The sequence below is a fragment of the Corvus kubaryi genome, unplaced genomic scaffold (assembly GCF_017639235.1).
Source record: "Corvus kubaryi isolate FWS band 111438036 unplaced genomic scaffold, C.kubaryi_AGA036_p1.0 split2-37374, whole genome shotgun sequence".
Lineage (NCBI taxonomy): Eukaryota > Metazoa > Chordata > Aves > Passeriformes > Corvidae > Corvus > Corvus kubaryi.
In genome coordinates, this window is record NW_024582082.1 from 1,113,786 (window position 1) to 1,132,862 (window position 19,077).

Genomic DNA, 19,077 nt, shown 5'->3' on the forward strand with positions numbered 1-19,077 from the left:
GCATCTCTCAGGGTTGGGTCCTTCTGCTGTCACATTTCTTCTCTTTGCCCAGAGAAGCTGCGGCTGCCCCACCCCTGGAGGTGTTCAAAGCCAGGATGGAGCTGAGTGACCTGGTGTAGTGGAAGGTGTCCCTGCCCATGGCAAGGGGATGGAACTAGACAACCTCTAAGACACCTTTCAGCCCAAACCATTCTATGATTTTATGATTCTCTTTAAGAAGAGGTGTGAGACAAAACTCCCTCCAAAGTCCAACAAAGTTCTGCCAGCACTGCCAGAAGGAGGTGGGCAGAGAGCAGGACCTCTCACACTTAATTCAGTAGAAGCTGAAAACTATTTACAACTGCTGCCTTTGCTGAAGAAAGCACAGGCAGAATTCTTCTGCACTGAAAACACAAAAGGATGGGTCAGGGTCCTACTACACAAGCATGGATTTCAAATGATGAGATTATACAGTTACTTTTCGTTCACTTAAAGCATCCCTAATTTATAAAGTACCAAAGAGATTACTTGTCACACAAACTCTCATCTTAATTATACTTAAGACATCGCACCTGTCCCTGACTAATATTAAAAGGGAGGGGCTGGGGAGGAGGCATCTTTGTTTTTTGGGCTTGAGGATAAGATAAAGATGGAAGATTGGTAATAGGAAGGCAGAGACTGCTGTAGCACACATTTCACAGCATCTGCCTCAGCTGGCCTTTCTTTATAAAGTCAACACTTCCCTTGCTACAACACATAAAATAGACAAAACAGAGTAGGAAAGGTTGAGCACATGAATTTTACAGATGGAGAACCAAAGGTCAGGGAAGTTAAAACACGTGCCAGGGCTCTCCAGTAAGTACATGCTGCAGGTCTGCACCAAGAGCAGCCACTCAGGACCTGAGCAGGATACAGCTCACAAGGGTATTTTATTTCAAGGTAGTTTCCCAAGTCTCTTTTCTTACATATTACAAAAAATATTGAAAATTAACTCTTAAAATTCCCATACTGAAAGAAATCTCATGCAAAGTCTACTTTCAAGTTTCATTTCAGGCAATTTTCTCTCCCCACTGCTGAGGTTCCTCACACAAAGGACTTTATACCTATTGATTGATTGATAACTTCTGCAAACACTTTATTCTTATAAACCAACCATGGCCAGAGAAAATGTTCAGACAGGGTCTGTATTACCTATTCAAATTCATTAGCTCAATCAGCCTTCTCAACCTCTTATGTTTGATTAAGTCTCATCTCCCACAAACTGATTAAATCTAGTCAGCCTCTTTAAATTATTATTCCTCATTGGTCCAGTAGTGCTAAATGTTTCTAAATGTGACAGCAATCTGGTTTTAAACAAACCAGCTGCAGAGCCTATAAAATCATCCTTAGCAAGCTGGTCATTGCTTTGATAGATTCAGTAGCAGCAGTGAGTGGATGTGAGTCCTGTCCAGCACAGATGGGCCACGTAAGGCCGGAGGAGCCCGGAGCGCACACACCAGTATTTCAGTATTTCAACAAATTTTGCTCTGCAAGCACAAAAGCCCAAAATAAAAGGCCTAAAGGCCAAATGTTAAAAGGAAAGCAGCACATCAGAAATACAGAAATTCGCGGGAAGCTCCCGAGCCTGCCATTCAGGGGCTGCTGACCCAAACACACTGGATGCGTATCTCAGCTTCTGCTGCTCTACTTGCACATGTACACTTCTAAAAATCTCTTTTTTAAAATTATTAACTTTTTTCTTTAAATAGTAAGCAAGACTCCAGCTGTCCTTTTAACACAGAAAAAAAAATTCCCTGCATAATCATCTGCCTGGCAGTGGGAGGAAGTGAACACGCCACTGCCTGAAATGGAGTTTATGGATAAAAGACCATCAAGTCTGATGTTATATAAGGACCTTGGACCCCAAATTCATTTTTAGAAACGAGATCATTCTTAGGCAGGTGAGTTTGCATCCACTTGCACAAATGAAGAGCCCCTGCCACTCTCTTCCCTACATGCAGTATAGCCTCTCTTACGAAATGTTCTGATCATTTCAGCAAATTAATGAGAACCAGATGGCTTTTTTTTCTTTTTGAACCACTGCTCTCCAGCTTGTACAGGGCCACTCACGGTTCTAAGTAGTACCACAACAAATATTAGAAACACAGAGAAATATTTCAGTGCTGTGTCAAGCTGGGATGATAAATGTGAGAGAAATCTCTTGAAAAGTCTTCCACTGGCCAAATTAAGGATGGCTTTGCAGCAAAGAAAACTCCTGATATAAAGTGTTCTTTTGCAAACACCATTCTTCTGGATTGACCTCTTGTAACAGATACATAAACAAGCACATGTGCAAAGAGAAGGTTTTCCTCCAGGGGTTTGTGCTCCTCAGCAATTGGGGAATCGTTGGGGAAAAAAAAATTATTAGCAGGTCACAGGAGATTGCTCTTTGTGTTGCTCAGCTGAGCTTTCTGTCTTCCAAAGGTAAACAGCCTTTTCAGCCACAGCAGTAACACGATGCAGGCAATCACCAGTCATGTTGAATTGCCATCAAACCACTGACGTTCAGTAAATTAAAGTCCCCAAGCCATCAGCTGTGCTCAGGGCCCATTTCAACCTGAGGATGTTCCATTACATTTTTTTCAAAGGAGCTACTTTTTTTTTTAACCTGGGAAATTGCAAGCAATTGCATTCAGCAAGCAAATAATAGAAAATTCATACATGCTGTAGAATAGGAATGAGATGCCTAGAAAACATCAAGTGAGGACAAGGATCTGGTGATGATAGTAGGAGAAAAAAAAACTTGATATAGATGCACAAGGGCAAAGTTGGAACCACTGGAACCCAGAACAGCAGCAGACTGACTTTGTGAAAACAGTTTAAATTGCTGACTGTGTATCAGTCTGGGGGCTACAGCATCAGCAGAAACTTCTTTTTTTCGCCTTGAAATACCCATTTCCAGTGTAAAAACCTCACTGCCCATATAAGCCTCTTACACCTACAGGCTTCTCAGCCTGATATGCTCAAGATCTGGAGTCCTCAAGGCTTAAGGATGCAGAAGTATCCCTGCCCATGGATCTGAAAATCACTTCAAATGACTTGCTCACCCCCTTTTGGTGTGCCTGTCATACATGGAGATTTTTCAGGTATGCAGCAGCAATCGAACCTCAGCTAAGTGCTTAGAGCCTTAGCTGGGAGAGCTGGAGCCACACAGCTGCACACTGAAACTCTGTTACTGTAATTAATATAATTAAGTATGAAAGTATATATAAATAATAAAGTGATTTATTCAAATTATAATTCAATTCTAGTGAGCATCTTTATAATATATTTTCTCACAAAACTGAATCTTTCTCTCCACGTCCTCTTTGGCACACCCAACAGACATGAACAGAAATGACATAAATTCTCAGTGGGCTGGTGGATCCATGAACCACAGACTTTACTGAGAGGTTACAAATTTTGATCAAACCAAGCAGGACACGTCAACTGCACCCTCAGCAACATCTCCTGCTGTCACAGGCCCTTATGGTGGTGTCTCACAACTGAGGAGTGTAAAGCCCTAGGCTTGGATTTCTTGTTACAGATGTGCTGCTTTGTCCATTAGCCTGTAATTTGTTTATTCTCCTTTTTCCAAACTGAAATTCAAAAGGGACTGCCAGGACAGACAATTCAATCTAAACAGGTTGCCTAAATACACTCATCCTGGGGCAGGCCCAGTGGTTATTTGAGGCTGGCAGCTGGCACCTGTGGCCTTCGGTGCGGCACTTTCGGACACTGATGGAAGAGGACAGCTGGCTGGGCTGGCACGAGGTGCCAGGTTTGATTGATGGAGTGGTCCGAGTGTCACAGGCTCGTGGGCTGTCATTAACAGTCTGCGCTTCCTCTGAGCAGGAGGCTGCACCATGCGGCAAAGCACCGGAGCTCGGGTCACTCCAAGAGCAGGGCCTGTGTGCTATCCTACCTCCCACAGACACACAGCCTCACTGAACTTCTTCTTTTTACACATAACCACGTCTATTTTTGCAGATGAGGGGTACAGAGCATCGCAGCACACAACTGCTGAGAAGTCACTCCCTTTTGCATGGAAAATTCAGTGGTTTTTATGGATAAACGAGTCGTGAAATGTTTTGTCCGGGCTATTTAATTCATCAACTAGCTGGACAGCAAATATGCTAGGATGTTAATTTAACAGAATTATTCCCCTCTCAATAAGGTAAATGTTAGATGAAGATCATTAGGCAGCCTGGCAGCCCTGTCATCCTCCTTCTGCCAAACCCACAACGCGAAGGAGCTGCTAAAGAGGCTCTGGCAGTGTGAAGCTTGATAATCTTCCCTGAGTGGATCCTCCTGCTGCCGTGTTTCCTGTATTCTTGGAGCTGGTTTAGGTTTGTTCCTTTACTCTACAGTTTCATTTGTCTTTTAGAATACCAAAGCTATGATTTCAAAAGTCAAACATCCACATGAAAATCCATCAATACCTTCACAGGAAAAGCAAAGCCTTCTGCTGAAATGCTGCTGTGTGTGTCACATCACAGCCAGGAACCCTATTCCTGATGTGCTATCAAGTTTGTTTGACCATCAAATAAAATAACTTTCACAAATTGGGTTAGCGTTTTTCCCCACGGGAAGTGCCATTACTTATAAGTAGATCTTGACCTTACAAATGAACTTCATCCTGCCTTAGATAGCTCAAAAATGGGCCAGAGTTTCTGGCAGTTGTGTGATTGAGGGCTGCATTCCCCTTTGGGGAAAAAAAAAGAAAAGTAACACTGTTATTGGTTCAGATCTTAAAACTGAAAAATCTTTATGATAAAAATATTTCATTTTTTTTCCCCACTCTCAACTCACTAGAGTGCCTTAAGGAAAACAAAAGTCTAAACAGAGGAGAACAAATACTGCAAATTACAACAAGGAACAGTGTAAGGGAACTCTTGCATTAAACCCTCCTAAAATAATTTGGCCTGCTCCTGGCTACAGAAAAATACACACAAAGTCCTAATAAGACAACCACCTGAATTATGATTTTTTTTCCCCCAGAAACTATAAAACAAATCAGAACTGTTAATAATTCTACGACAACATAACAGTGCACTATTTTTTCTTTTTCTAGTAGAAGAAAGGTATTTAAAAGCACCCCAGACTTCCAGGATGGAAACATTGTAGTTCAACTGAATTGGATTTCATTTCTGACTTCTTAGTCCCTTATTTCTAGACGTTTTCCTTTGTCTTAACTTTAAAAAGTTTGATAAATTCTAACAGCAGGGGTTTTATTTTCCTGGGCATTCGTACAGCACCAGCCCAGCACAGCCTCCAGCACCAACATACCCCCCCAATTAGTGTGTGGGAAGGGGGGAAAGGATACAGGATAAGCTACATTTATTGCCTTTCCTGACATTTTTACCCCCTCAAATCTCTGTGGGTTCTCGAGTCACACTCATCACTGTTAGATTCATTTCTAAATGCACATAAAGCAACAGGATGAATGTCTGGGTTGTTATTCATCTAGGTTCTTCCCCAACATTAGGAATTCTTCTAACTAATGTGGCAGAGCTGAAGCCAAAACAGCTCCCTTGTGTTTACTTATCTTCATGAAAAAACTACTGAAGCATCTCAAAACTCTGCCCCCTCTGGGTCCTGAACAGGCTGACACGTCTCTCCCTTGTTTCCATTCCATTTTTGTTCAATTGAGGCTGCATTACGTGGTTATTGTCTCATGTCTGAGCCCACGACTGTTCAAAGCCTGCCTCTTCCATGTGGATAGTGCTTTTGTAGAAAAGATAATAAAATTTATTCAGCAGCTCTTAAAAGTCTCCTCACATACGAAGGCATGTGGGGAAAACAGCCCTTCAAAGCTTTGAAGCTCTATACCAAAACATCTGTTCAGGTTTCAAGGAGTTTGCAGCCCAGTTCCCAGAGCTCAGAGCTGGAGGTAGAAGAATCCTTCAGAGCTCTGGTACAGCTTTTTTCAAACATCTCCCTGCAATCAAACATAGAGGCTTGAGCTTAAATACAAACTGTAATACCTCTTCCCCTCTCCATGTTTTCAGGTCTCTTTATCTAATTCTTCCAGCAGTTTTTCCTATAAAATCTATTATGATGTCTCAGCAGGAAAGATTTGGATTTCTTGGGTATTTTCAGTTGGAAAGACAAGGGCCAACTTGCATGTTGGACAACAAATCCCACAGCAGCATTTAAATGGACCTGTTAACCAACATAATCATCCTAATACTTACCACTGGCAAAGATGAAAAGTGTACAAGACGTGCAGGACCATACAATACATACAAAACCACTTTAAGAACAGCTGGAGCTGACGAGCTCAAAGGTTCACTGAACTTAAATCAATTGGCCTAAATCATTGAACTAAAACAGCTACTGTTTGACCTGGGAGAAATAGAACAGGATACAAACACCAGGCTCTTCCAAAATAATCCCAACTTGTGGCCCCAGAGCTTCTTGAGCCAGCAGATGTTGTCTCTGTACATGAGAACCACCGGTGTATTTCTCACAGCCACATCCTGAACCTGCAGAAAGCTTCAGCTACCAGATTATCCTGCACAGAGATTTCCAGAAGCAGGTTCTGTGTGAGGAATAATCTTGCTCTGTATATTTTTGAAGTAATTAGAAGTTTTTATATGATGCTTTCTGATTCTTCAGTTATGAAAGAGAATGAACAGCAGTATCCCCTCTCAGCTTTTCCCATATCACGATTAGCAGACTTTCACCACCATCCCCTCAGTCACCTCTTCTCCAGCTGTTTTTCCATGTACTAAATTGTTCAGTCATTCCATCCTTTTCTTTAAATTTAAACCTATTTTTTCAGTCATTCCATCCTTTTCTTTAAATTTCAACCTATTTGTTCAGTCATTTCACTCTTTTCTTTAAATTTAAAGCTATTATCACCTGCCTGGCAAGGAACAGTTTGAAATTTGACTTCTCATTGACCAGGAGAAATATGCAGCCACAGCATATCTACAGAGCATATCTTTAAAGAGAGAAAATCTTGAGCAGAGGTGGTAGAGAGAGAGCACAGATTCTTTTGGATCACACCAAAATACCAAAAACCCTTTTTGTGAGGAACATCACTGCCACAAGGTCTGCAATGACACCTCACACCACCACATCCAGCAGAATTTTTTACTATTCTCCCCAAAATTACTTGTGCTACATGAGAAATACCTTCCCAAGTCTCTCCTCTTTGACTTTCTCCTTACAGAACCTCTAGGATGAAAACCCCTATGGCCCTCATATTGCTGAGCCTGGGAGTTAGCAGCAGCCACGGCATCGATGAAACAAAAAAACTGATGACATTCTTTACAAAGACCACAAAACAGAAGTGTAAAAGATTCTCAGTTTAGCTGTCCTTTAAAGTTTCCTCTGCCCTTTTCTCTTTAGAGTTTTAGCAATCGCTGAGAAGAATTTCTCATGTGGGTAATTTGATTTTTATCTCTTGAGTGGGCGGAAAGGACTAAGAGGATGATTGTTGGCCTGACCAAAGGAAGGCTGGGAAGAGCTGAACTTCTGAATATGCCAAACAAGCAAACACTCGGGGAAAAAGCCTATTTACACCGAAGGACAGTGCTGGCATAGAAACAAGGGGGTGCAAACCAGCTGTGAATAAATACCTGCTGGAGATCAGACAACGAGGTTCTATACCAGTTTTCCAGGGGAAGTAGTGAGGGCAAAAAGTGTTCATACTTCTAAAATGGAGTTTGGTCAGTTAATGAAAGGACTCATGTGATGTGATTGCTTATGATGGCAGGGAAACAGACCTAATGACCCAGGAGGTCCCTTCCCAGACATATATTCTCCTGGTGAGGGGTCAGCCTGCACAATGAGTAGAAAGAACAGGTAATAGTAGACCTTGTGTGAAATTCTGGTGAATTTTCTGAGTTTTGTCCAGAACTGCAGGAAAGGTGCATTTTCAGTCCAGGTACACAAGTGAGGCTACTGCAGTTTTATATAAAACCCTACCAAGATACTCTTTTTTACACCATTTGAAAAAGACCAATTCAGGACTGCTAAAAAGCACACAAATACTAAAAAAATATATATAAATTTTTTTTTAAAAAGCTGATGACTTCAGAGCCAGGAAATACAGATTCCTGCAAAATTTGGTTTCCTACTGAAGTGGGAGAAAGAGACACCAGTCCTCAGAATTAATCTTCAATAAATACAATTATGCCCCTTTAAGCTTCTCTAACCCTCTTGGCTCCAGGTGCTCAGCAGCCAATCAGGGCACTTTGTTACTGAGTTACTCTGGAGGAAAATTTAGAGTTCTTCAGAAACAAACCAAGATCAGTCTTTGAAAATTGTCTCTCCAAGCCAACAGTGTGTGGAGCACACACCCAGCAGTGCCTCCAGTCTCCTGCACAGGCAGAGCAGCTGCCATGGGCACTTCTGGCCATCCTAAACAAGCATCAGCTACAGGCAGGAACATCAACTCATCCATGCCAGAGAAGGCAGATGTCTACCTCACTTTCCCAGGACTTCAGCAGTCTTCATTCAGGACACTGGGACACAGATTGCCATCACATCCCTTCTCTCTCTTGTTTTTTAACCTAGATTGTTTCTCAGTCATACTTTCCCCTTAAACTGTGCTGTGGTGAGTTTACAAAACCTCTTCAAATCTGCTCAGCAATCACTCAGAACTATCCCCCTTTGCAGCCAGGGGATGCTTTCCTTTTGTATTTTTCATCCATCGTACACCAAAAACAACCCCAAAACAAAAGCTTTAATTAATAAACCTCTATTTAGCTTTAATACAAACACAGCATCTTTTTCATAAAACCAAGATTTCCCTTACAGTGTGGAATTACATTTTGAAAGGACTGCATAAACCATCTCAGAAATACATTCACCAGCTTGTCAAAAGGTGTGGAATACAGCACCATCAGCAGCAAGGTAGCTTGTACCCGATATCAGGGATTCTTAACACCACAACACACCATTAGCTCATTTAATTTGATCAGTCACACAAGGCAGTCTCCCACAGTCTCCCCCTGTAGTAAGGCTATACCTTCAGTCCAACCAAAAGTCTCCAAGAAAGTCATTCTGTCATGATCTGAGCACATCAAAAGCAAGAAAACGTACAACCAACACACAGTTTGGCCTTCTCTATCCTGAAGTGTCTAACTGCTAATTTTCCTGTCCTTAATTTGGAGCTGTTGGTTATTCACATGCCTTTCTCCACTAAACTAAAGGCCTGTTATCTGTCCCAGTGAAATGCAACACAGAGCAAAGCCCAGCTGTGCAATTCAGTCTGACAAAGAGAGATAACTTGCCCTTGTCCAACTGGAGCAGCTTCCAAGTCTAGTGGAATATCACACTTCTAATTCAGCTACACCAATTTCTACCAGTAAGAAATACGACTCCCACAGCCACAGCAGCAGTTTTCAATAAGCTGCTAAAAGATAATGATTTCCAAGAATTTTTATTAATAAAATGCAAACTATAACAAAGCTGATGTCTAGCACTTATCTCACATTGCTTTTTCTCACCCATCCTGGCTATGTTCACAGTAATGAAACAAATGTTCATTCTCGTATTTATGCTCTGCTCAAAATTTCTGTGCTTCCCCACACCTTTAGTCAGCTGTATCTGAATGATGGCAACCAGATAAAGATAACATGATTGTAAAAATAAATCAGAACAGTGCAGAAATGTTCTTTTGGGTTTTTTTTTTTAGTCTACAAAATTAGTCCCTTCCCTTTGCTTCGTGTCCAGTCACCACAGTTAATAAACTGTGCTCTCTCATAAGCAAAGTGATTTTTCTCAGTAGAGAAAGCAGACTATTTCTGCTTTAAAGAGCAAACATTTACACAATCCTCATGGCTCCTAGGATTCCTCACATCACAAGTTTCCTATTTAGAAACCTCCTCCCACATACACACTCCACCAGGCTGTGTTGCTGGAAGGGCTTAAAATACAGATTGCCTCCTTCTCTACACACTCCTGCCCTAACCCTTGCACTCTTCTTAGAGACAAAAGAAATCAGGATTGCTATTTAAATTACACAGCATGCAATACACTGGAGAAAAGCTGGGAATTTTAGCCTTTAAGAAGTGATATGGACTTCCATAAAGGTGTGAGGTTTAATTGCGGATGCATCCCACAAGGAAAAGGGAGAGCACAAATAAATCTGTTTGGGCACTTTAGAGAAAATTACAACTGTAACACAACTTGGAAATGAAAGAGCAGTCTGAGGAAAGCCACCTTCACATGAGGACACCAGAAACATTAGGACAATTCAACGCAGGCTCTCTCCAGTCCCTTCTGGTCAGTGAGGTCCATTTTTACTGCTATAAGAATACCTAAGCCAGCAGCTGAAGCCAGTATTTGCAACAAGAATTAAAACATCACTAATTACAAAGGAACTCCCAGTAACTGCAGGCTTTATATAAGCTGTACAGCAGCATCTCAGGGCAGATGCCTGAGCAGCCCGTAAAGCATCCTTCTCTCACTGCCTGTGGGATGAGAACATTAAATGCAAGAGTGCTGCAAACATCAGTGTATTAAAACTGCCCGCTGCAACAGAGATCAACAATTGCAAAGAGCCTTTGTCAAGCCATGTGGAGCACTTTCTACTACTCTAACTGCGTCAGAGGAGCTGACCTGCTTGCATTCCAGCAGGAGTTTTGAGCTGACTTCAAGTCGCACGCAGGAGTTAAGAGAATGAAGAGAAGCGCTGGAGTTGTTTTACAAAAGCAGCCAACAGCGAGGTCTGCTTTTGTTAATACAATCATTATATGAAAAAGATGTCAAATGCTAGCTTTTATGCCAACTGAAACTTCGTCTTGGGAAAAACGCTCTTTGAAAGCTGCAATCACTCTGGCTGCCTTCAAACCAAGCATTTTAGACCTAAAGAATCATTTTAGTTTCTTTTTATTTTCCCCTTCACACAAAGCCCAATTATTTCCTTGCTATAATATGATGGTTTCACCTCTCCATTTGCTGGAAGATGTCCAGCCCACCCAGTATCCACAGTTCTCACCACACACCCAACCAGTACTTCAACTTCCATCCAAACCCATTCTTGCAATATCTTCCCAGACTCCCAGCAAGAATTTCCCCATCCAATATCCAGTTCCTACCTTCTAAAATCCTCTCACTCTAAAGCCTCAATCCCTCCTCCTGCTTCCAGTAAGGTTCCTGCCTCACAAATTACTCCCCTATATCCATCTTACCTAGAAAGCCTTTAAGTCCAAACTCATCTAAAGCATTCTGATAATAGAAAAGCATCTAGGTGTGGATTATTTTATACCTAAGTGAAATGCACAGGGAGATACAGCCAGACAACCCCAAGCATAACTTATCTTTAAGCCAGTGTGACAATCAGAAGAAACAGCACAATCAGAATCCCCTGTGGCCCCTCCATTAATACGAGACTTTGCCTACAGCAGCCATGGAGAATTGCATTGAGGTTTGCATGGTATTTCATATCAGCTGGGGGAGTGATACTGAAGGTCACAGCAAAGGCACTGCATCTACCTGAAGTTTTATTCAGAGCAGCAGAGGAAGCAGCCAAGAAGTTCGTCCAGAAAAGTTTAAAGCAAGCTGCAAGGGATGGAAGAGATCTCCAGAGGAGACTTTAAGCAATGTGAGGTGTATATGGCAATAAACCTACAGCTCAAAAATCACTCAGAGGCATAAGCACTCAGCTTCTCTCTCCTCCCCGTTAAATCACACTTCCCTCCCACAGATGAGAGCTGCTGGGAGAGCTCTGCGCCAGCCAGGGGAACAGACTGGGATGAGTGGGGAGAGATTAACTGAAAACTGAGGAAGAGGAGGATGCTCAAGATAGCAAGCAGCAGCTCTGCAGGGCAAACAGGGAAGAGAAACTGTGCTCAAAAAGCAGATTTAGAGAACTGGGTGGCAAATGTCTAGAGTCACTGGGGCTTGGGACTGCAAACAGATTTCCTAATGACGGAAGCAATGAAACACTAATTTTTTACCTACACAAGCCTTACTTCTGGGGTGATGAGTCCCCTTCCCTGAAGCCTCTGGTTTCCACAACCCTGAAAACTGGAATTTTCTCTGAGCTTCATTTCTCATCCATAAATCAGAGTAATGATGCCATGTCTAGCTCCTGGGGTCTTCCTTCAAGTAGTACTTTAACTGTTGTGAAAACTATGCAAATATCCCTCATGTTACCACAGTGGATACCAAGACAGTCACAACAAGAGGCAGCTCTGGTCTTAACATCTTCAGAAGAAATTAAGTCACCTGACACTAAGAATGAAGCACCTCTTTCTCCTTTGAACTAAGAAAGTCAAGTAACTTCAAATCTTTGCCAACAGAACAGCTCTTATAGGTTAGGAAAAAATAGGTAAATAACAGAATTCACTGGTGCCAGCCCAGACAGAACCAGTCCTGCCCCTGTTTGCTCTGCCCTGAGAGGTGGCACCTACAGGGACTCCTCATGGTTATCATATACCTAAGAAACAGAACAGGCAATGTCCATTGCCTCTCTTGACTGCTTTAAAACAGTTCCTCCAGTTTAACCCAGAAGGGTCCTCACACCCCATTTAAAACAACTCATATGTGTCTTTACAGTAGATAATTCTTCTCTTTTAAAGAGGGAAGTAAATTAAACTCTGAACCCTAATCCCATTAATAGCCCTGCCTGACACTATAAATCACTGATGTAGCATTTTGCTCATGCCCATAAATTACTGACACCATGTCCTCCTGCAGAAGATTCCTTCTCTTTAAAAGCATATTAATATGTTTGCACCTACTCTCCTTGTTAAATAAACTGGCTCACACTTTCAGCTTTCCTAGTGCTCTAGGCACCAATTTGAAATTTCATAATCAATGATATCATTTTCCTTCACGGCAGTAATTTTATTACTGCTCTTGGGTGTGACAGGCATTTGTGACCATTTCTGCCTGTCTTCATCTGAAATTCCTAATCTTCCGTCCTTCCCTCCTCCCTGCAAAACCTGTGCAAAATTGATAAAATAACATCAATAAATCAAGGCTCTTGCATTTTGCCTGAAGTGACTGTATTTCAGATTTCTTCTCTGAAACACAAACAAGGACATAGTTCATCTAGTTCAACAGCAAGACCAAAAGGGGTATAAAATGATGATGATGTTTTGTGGCAGTTATTGCCAGTTTAGTTAATATGACTGACTGCTTTTCCTGTGCAAGCTGTCTCTTCTAGATTACCCTATCTTTGAAATAATCACCACTACCACCTAACATTTAGTAATAATTTACTCCACAGCAATTGATATGACAGAGCCCACATGAGCTGAAACAAAATTGCAACATTCAAGGAAAAAAAAAATTAATTCACATTTGTTTCTGACAATTCAGAGTCCCTGTTGACCAACCTGCACACTGCACTGTTGCAGTACATTTAGAACTTTTCAGATGCAGCATCAAAGGAATAAAGTTCCAACTGAAGTTGCCACTTTATTCCCACTAATTTCAGAAGTTTTCATGAGAGCGAGAACAGGAGACAAGAAATCTGTGTATTAATCAAGTTCTAAAACAAGCTGCAGAAAGATGCCTGCCCATCCCTGAATTCAGCTGATTTCATCAACCACACAGTTCTTAAGGACACTTAAATCCACTCCCATTTCCACAAACATCTGGAGAGACTGAAAGTGGAATAGAGCCGATAGTATCTACTGCGTTTTCTTTCAGGGAGAGAGGTTTTTTTCAAGGTTAAGTAATAGATTTCCCTCTTCCTCTTACCCCCCATTAAGACAAAGCCTTCCAGAGGCAGGCTGGGAATCATACACGCATTCTCTTAGCCAGGGTTGAATAAAACAGAACTTCTTTGAACTTCTTTGATTTTTTCCCCTCAGCGTAATTTTTAGGTGAGATAAAATACTGCATGTGTGATATACAGATTTAGACTATGGAAGCTTAGAACAAGTGACCTAATTCAAAAGAAAGATTTCCACGAAACAGATAATTCCATTTTTTTTTCTCCTAACCACTTTTTTAATAAACCTGATTCAAGATACTTAAAAGTAACTTATGACCTCAGATTCCATAAAGTATTCTGTTCTCCCTTGAGCTATCTCAGAGCAATCCAATTTTTTTTCTGTTGGGCAACCACACTGACATAAGAATTTTCATTAAACTTTTATCTGCAAACATGATGCAATGGTGCTAATTTACAACTGCACAAGAGGAAGTCCATAACTGAGGCAAAAGTAAATGGACAACACCAGCAAAAGAATTTTCAATTTTAAGTCAGATATTGCATTAGGGCAAAACAATTGTTCAAACAGTCATATTTAATCGTTATTAATTATTTATCTCATGGGAGAAAAATATGTCAAGAGCTTGTTAGGTATAACAAACCATTAACATGAGGAACCCCCCATAAGTCAGATGCAGTTTTTTACTCAGAAAAGCTGTTAATCTCTTCCAGGAGTTAAAGCCCAAACACTTACATGCAAATTTTGAAAAGGCTGAAGCAGCAGAACGTAACTGAACCAAAACTTTTCTATGAAAAGAGCAATGCACATTCCTGGAATGAAGAATTCCTTCTTGTCTGTTTTATTAATTCCTTCTTCTTGACATTCATATTTCCATCATAAATTAGCTGCAACTTTCTCTTCCCACAAAATGAAACCTGTGCTAGCAGACAAGCTCATATTCACTGTGACTTACTGAAACATCCATGTAACCTTTTTTTCTTGCAGATTATTTTTACAGAAATTCCTTTTAACCAAGGTAGAACCAAGTTCTTTTACAATGCCATGGCAGCAGCAATTTGTTTTGCTCTAGTAGGTTCTATTTACTGAGCTAATAAAGACACTCATAAACTAAACACAAAAGTGATTTTAAATTTAAAATTATCATTCTGACTTCAAGCTACATACATGAAGCTTACATGTTGCTTTTGCTCCCAGATGAAGCTGAAAAGAAATATCAGATCTGACATACAAAGCTGCTTTGAGGAACTATAGCAGAAAAGTGGCTTCACATTTTGCTGCTCTTCAATACCATCTATTTGTTCATGGTCCCTTTCAGACTGGAAAGATTTTACCCTTTTTCTTATGGCTAACGTGTGAGGAATTAAAAAATAAAGTAAGAAAATAATATCTCAAACTGTGGTTAGATAGATACTATTGCAAAAATCTATATCCCCACATTCCTACTTGCCAGCGTCACGGTTTGTGGAACAGAGAACAATTCGGTATTTCAAAGGAAGCCAATAACCATCATGAAAGCTCCCATGGGTGACGTTACTTAATCTGCAGTTTCATCTTCCAGAGGAAGAAGGAGACTACAAGGAAAAACTATTTCCATAAACAAGGGTCTTAAAAAGCCAAAGAGGAAAAAAGGTTTGGGGTAAGTTTCAAAATTCGGGCATTTCTGTCTAACAATTCTGGTCATGCCCTTCCTCCCCTCAAAGCTGGGGAATAATTTAAAGAGAGTGAAAGCCCAAGACTTTCGGAAATGCAGATCTTGGGGAGCATGATATCAAAAGGGGCCAATAGGAAGAAGGAATTTCTCCATTTCTGCATCAGACTCCCTGTGGCTCTGTCAAAGCAGCAGCAGTAACACTTTACACCTTCCAGAGCACGTGCCCCACAACACACCTCACATGAGCAACTCCATCCCTGCCAGAACAAATGTTAAAGCAGTTTGTTACTCCTCATCCTCCTCTTTGATCATTTCAAAGCTTTGAACAGTAACAGACTGCTGAGGAGAGCTACCAGCACCGACAGGGAGAGAGGATCTGCTACAGCTGATATGCGGCTCACAGAGACAGCGCGCAAGGGATCTCCCGGGGAGGAAAAACAGAAGGAATTGCAGGCACTTCATCCTACAAGGATCAACAAATCCCACAGACTGCATGAAATTGCTTTGCAAAAGGAAATATGAGAGGAACAGAAGTTACCTGCAATTTCATTGTTCTCACTGAAATGCAACCGACATTTTTAGGAGACTGAGGAAAAAGGGCATTATTTATGTCTATTTGGAGGACATAGAGAAAGCAAGAAGGGAGGGGAGGAAGATTCTCTTCTGCCAGTTTTGAGACCAGGCAAGTGGCTTAGCTAAATAAACAAGGTCTTCTAAAGCATACTGATAATAATTTAAAACTATAAGCGAAATCTGCATTCCACTGGCAAAGCTGTAAAACTTGCCTGGAGACTACACACGGTGCTCTAATCACACAGGCTCCTCAGAGCTGACCCATAAAAGCAAGAGCAATGACTGACAGATGCACTAAAAGTTTCTGACTTGCTTTTTGAGGGAACAAGCCACTGATTTGTGCGTGGAAGCTATTCCAAACTGTTCAGAGTCATGTAGAATAAGCAGCCTTTTGCTCAGCTGCCAACATCCCAGCCCGAAAGCTCAACGAGATGACTTCAGACAGAAACATAAAGCCTCTGTGTTTCTACCTACTATAGCTTGCACTAAATTCCCCTCTCTGGCACAGAGGATCTCGGTGCCAGGGAACAACAGTGAATTCACAGGCCAAAGGCTCACATCTGCTGCTTGGCTTTGAAATCTTTCCTTGCTTTTACAGACTTAAACTGCAAAGGAAGCCAGAGCCCAGTGCCACTTGGAAGACCCCACTGACCACTCTGTGGCCACAAAGACCAGCCTGGAGACCTCCATCACTGAACAGCTTCAGGTTTTGAAGTGCTGCTTCCCACACATGGTTATATCACTGATTCAAGACCTGAATCTCCAGAATGTCTTGCTGGTGCACATCTACTGGGATTAGAAGGCTCAAGGTGCCTCCAAATGTTAATCAGGAAAACAGGAAGACAGGTCCTTCCACAATCCACAAACAAAGAACCGTAAGAACCATGAATGGTCTAGATCAGAAGGGACCATAAAGATCATCACACCCTAGCATGACAGGGAAACTTTCTGCTAGACCAGGTTGCTCAAAGCCCCATCCAGCTTGGCCTTAAACACTTCCTGCATTGGGATAACATGCTGCTCTTCTTATGGAAAAGGAGATTAAATACAAAAGTCCTGTCTAAGACTACCAACCTATCTCCTGTGCTAGTCTGTCCAGCAGTTTCTGGCAGAAACGTGTTTCAGTCTTGGTCATTACTTCATCAAACCAAGCAGCAGCCTTTACAGCTGAGACACTGTCCTTTCTCCACAGACTGCTCAGGACTCCCTCTGAAATGGAACCATCAGTTGTAAGGTCTCCCCTCTGCACCCAGATTTCAGGACCAGGAACACTTAGTTACCAAATGAAACGCTATCTGTGAGCAAGCATGAGCAGCCTTTCAGCTCTGACAGGAAACCAGACACGGGGTAATTCTTGTCTTTATTCACACACAGACTGACTGCAGTGATTTCAAACACTTGCCTTTTTTTCTCTGCAATGCATACCGTATCATTACTGCCCAAGAGACCACTTTACACTTGGCTCTCCTGCCTCCTTTCTCCTGCTTTGTTGTATAAAGTTATATGGAAAATAATACCTAAGTGGCTCCGCATCCTGCAGGGAAGTAGCTTAAAACATCACTCAGTTTTTCTGAAAATTTTCATGCCACTGCAAACAAAAAAAAAAAAAGTCAGTCATTATACCTCAAACTTGACAGTTTCTTTTGGATTGAAAACCGTAAATTAAGTAAAAAATATTTATTTATTCAAACACATGGGTTTGCTTTCCACCAAAACACTTCTGAGAGTTGCAAAGATGACAGTAACCTGTGATACCTGCTCTGCATCACCCTTATGGCTGCCTTGTTATTTCTGGAAACCCAAAAGGTACCTCCTGAAAAATCAAATCATTCTGTCCTAATTAGAAGCTTCTGAAGACAAACTTCAGTTGGGATGTACACTTCCCACACATTAAACACCAATTCAGAAAGTAGGAAGCCCTTCTCAGCATGTCCTTCAGATGAGAGGTTGCAGGCTTAAAAACACCAGGTTTAAAACCCAAGCTGAAAACTCTGCTGTTTAATAATGAAACACAGCAGTTGCCTTTCAGCTCCTAGAGTTTTTCTAGTAATAAGTAAAACCCTGACTGCAGCAAGACAAGTTTTGGGAAGCTTCCTCACAGTCACCAAGTTTTACAGGACAGGAATTTGCCCTCTCAATGCAAATGTGGGGGTGATAAACTCTTTTTCCTCACACAACTGGTATGACAGTAAGATGTAGAACTGCATTAAAGCCATCACAGTCCCCTTCCAGGGATGACACTGTCTTCTAGTCTGGTGATCAAACACAGAGTTTGTGAACAATCAGGTCAAAATACCTCAAGTGCCACAGGTTCCCTGTGTTCATCCTTGTTGGTGGAAAACTGGAATATTAATTGGGCTGGTTTAGCCTTTCTGCAGCAAACTCTTGCCACTTAAAAGCACCTCACAGTCAAGGGTCATTCCAAAGAATGCAGGTGCATTATTGTTGGAGAAGCAGAAGTGCATGAAGGGGAAGTGAGCACTTCAGATCCTGGCCCTCTGATCACGTAATGCCGCTCACACTGCTAATCTGAACATTTGTCAGGGATGTGAGACAGTCTAACGCCCATTCTTGCTAGGCAAGGCAGGGACTACCAGCAGCCAAAACACAAATTTAAGGACTATTAATAACTTAATTTCCAAAGGCAGTTAGCATTTTTATTTGTAGCGAAAATTTAGTTGCTTTGTACGCTTTTCTGCAAAAACAGAACTTGTCTGTAGTAGGCTAGGAACCAGATATGACCTCATTTGGGCTCTAAATCAGTGATGTAAATTTTTCAGGGCAGATATCCAGTGATTCAAGATCCACAATATGACAGGATTTTTGCCTGCGTGCTACCAAAAGCCAAAACACGCTTTGGGACTGTTTGACAGCGTGTGTGATTTAGGCAGCCCAAGCACTGTGCCCTGAAACCAACACCACTCACATCACATAAGCACACTGCTTCTTAGAAACACTTGCACTCTCCATTTTCACCTACTTAAGGGGAAGTGGTAAGGCTCTAAGTCTCACAATCAAAGTACTGGTTCACCTCATGAGGACAATTTATTTTTTACTTTCTGTACAACTGCATAATAAGGCAACTCCAACATGTACTTTTATTTAACTAAACATAATCTGCTGGTAACAAAATGTAAGACCTCTTTAAAACACTCTGTGTTGCTTCCAGCAGCGTGCAGCTGGAGTTATACAAATGACTGCATCCCC

The 19,077-nt window shown here is 41.5% G+C and overlaps 1 protein-coding gene across 2 annotated transcripts in view; it reads right to left on the reverse strand.

Annotated features, from left to right (window-relative positions):
* The window catches only part of LOC121658118 (delta-sarcoglycan), a 256,422-nt gene extending 238,959 nt beyond the window's left edge, over positions 1 to 17,463 (reverse strand). Inside the window, exon 1 of one of the 2 annotated variants that reach the window (XM_042014610.1) lies at positions 17,388 to 17,463. The gene's annotated coding sequence lies outside the window, so the exon portion shown is untranslated. The remainder of the gene's footprint in view (positions 1 to 17,387) is intronic. The other variant, XM_042014606.1, reaches the window with a different exon arrangement.
* Between the last annotated feature and the right edge of the window lie 1,614 nt (positions 17,464 to 19,077).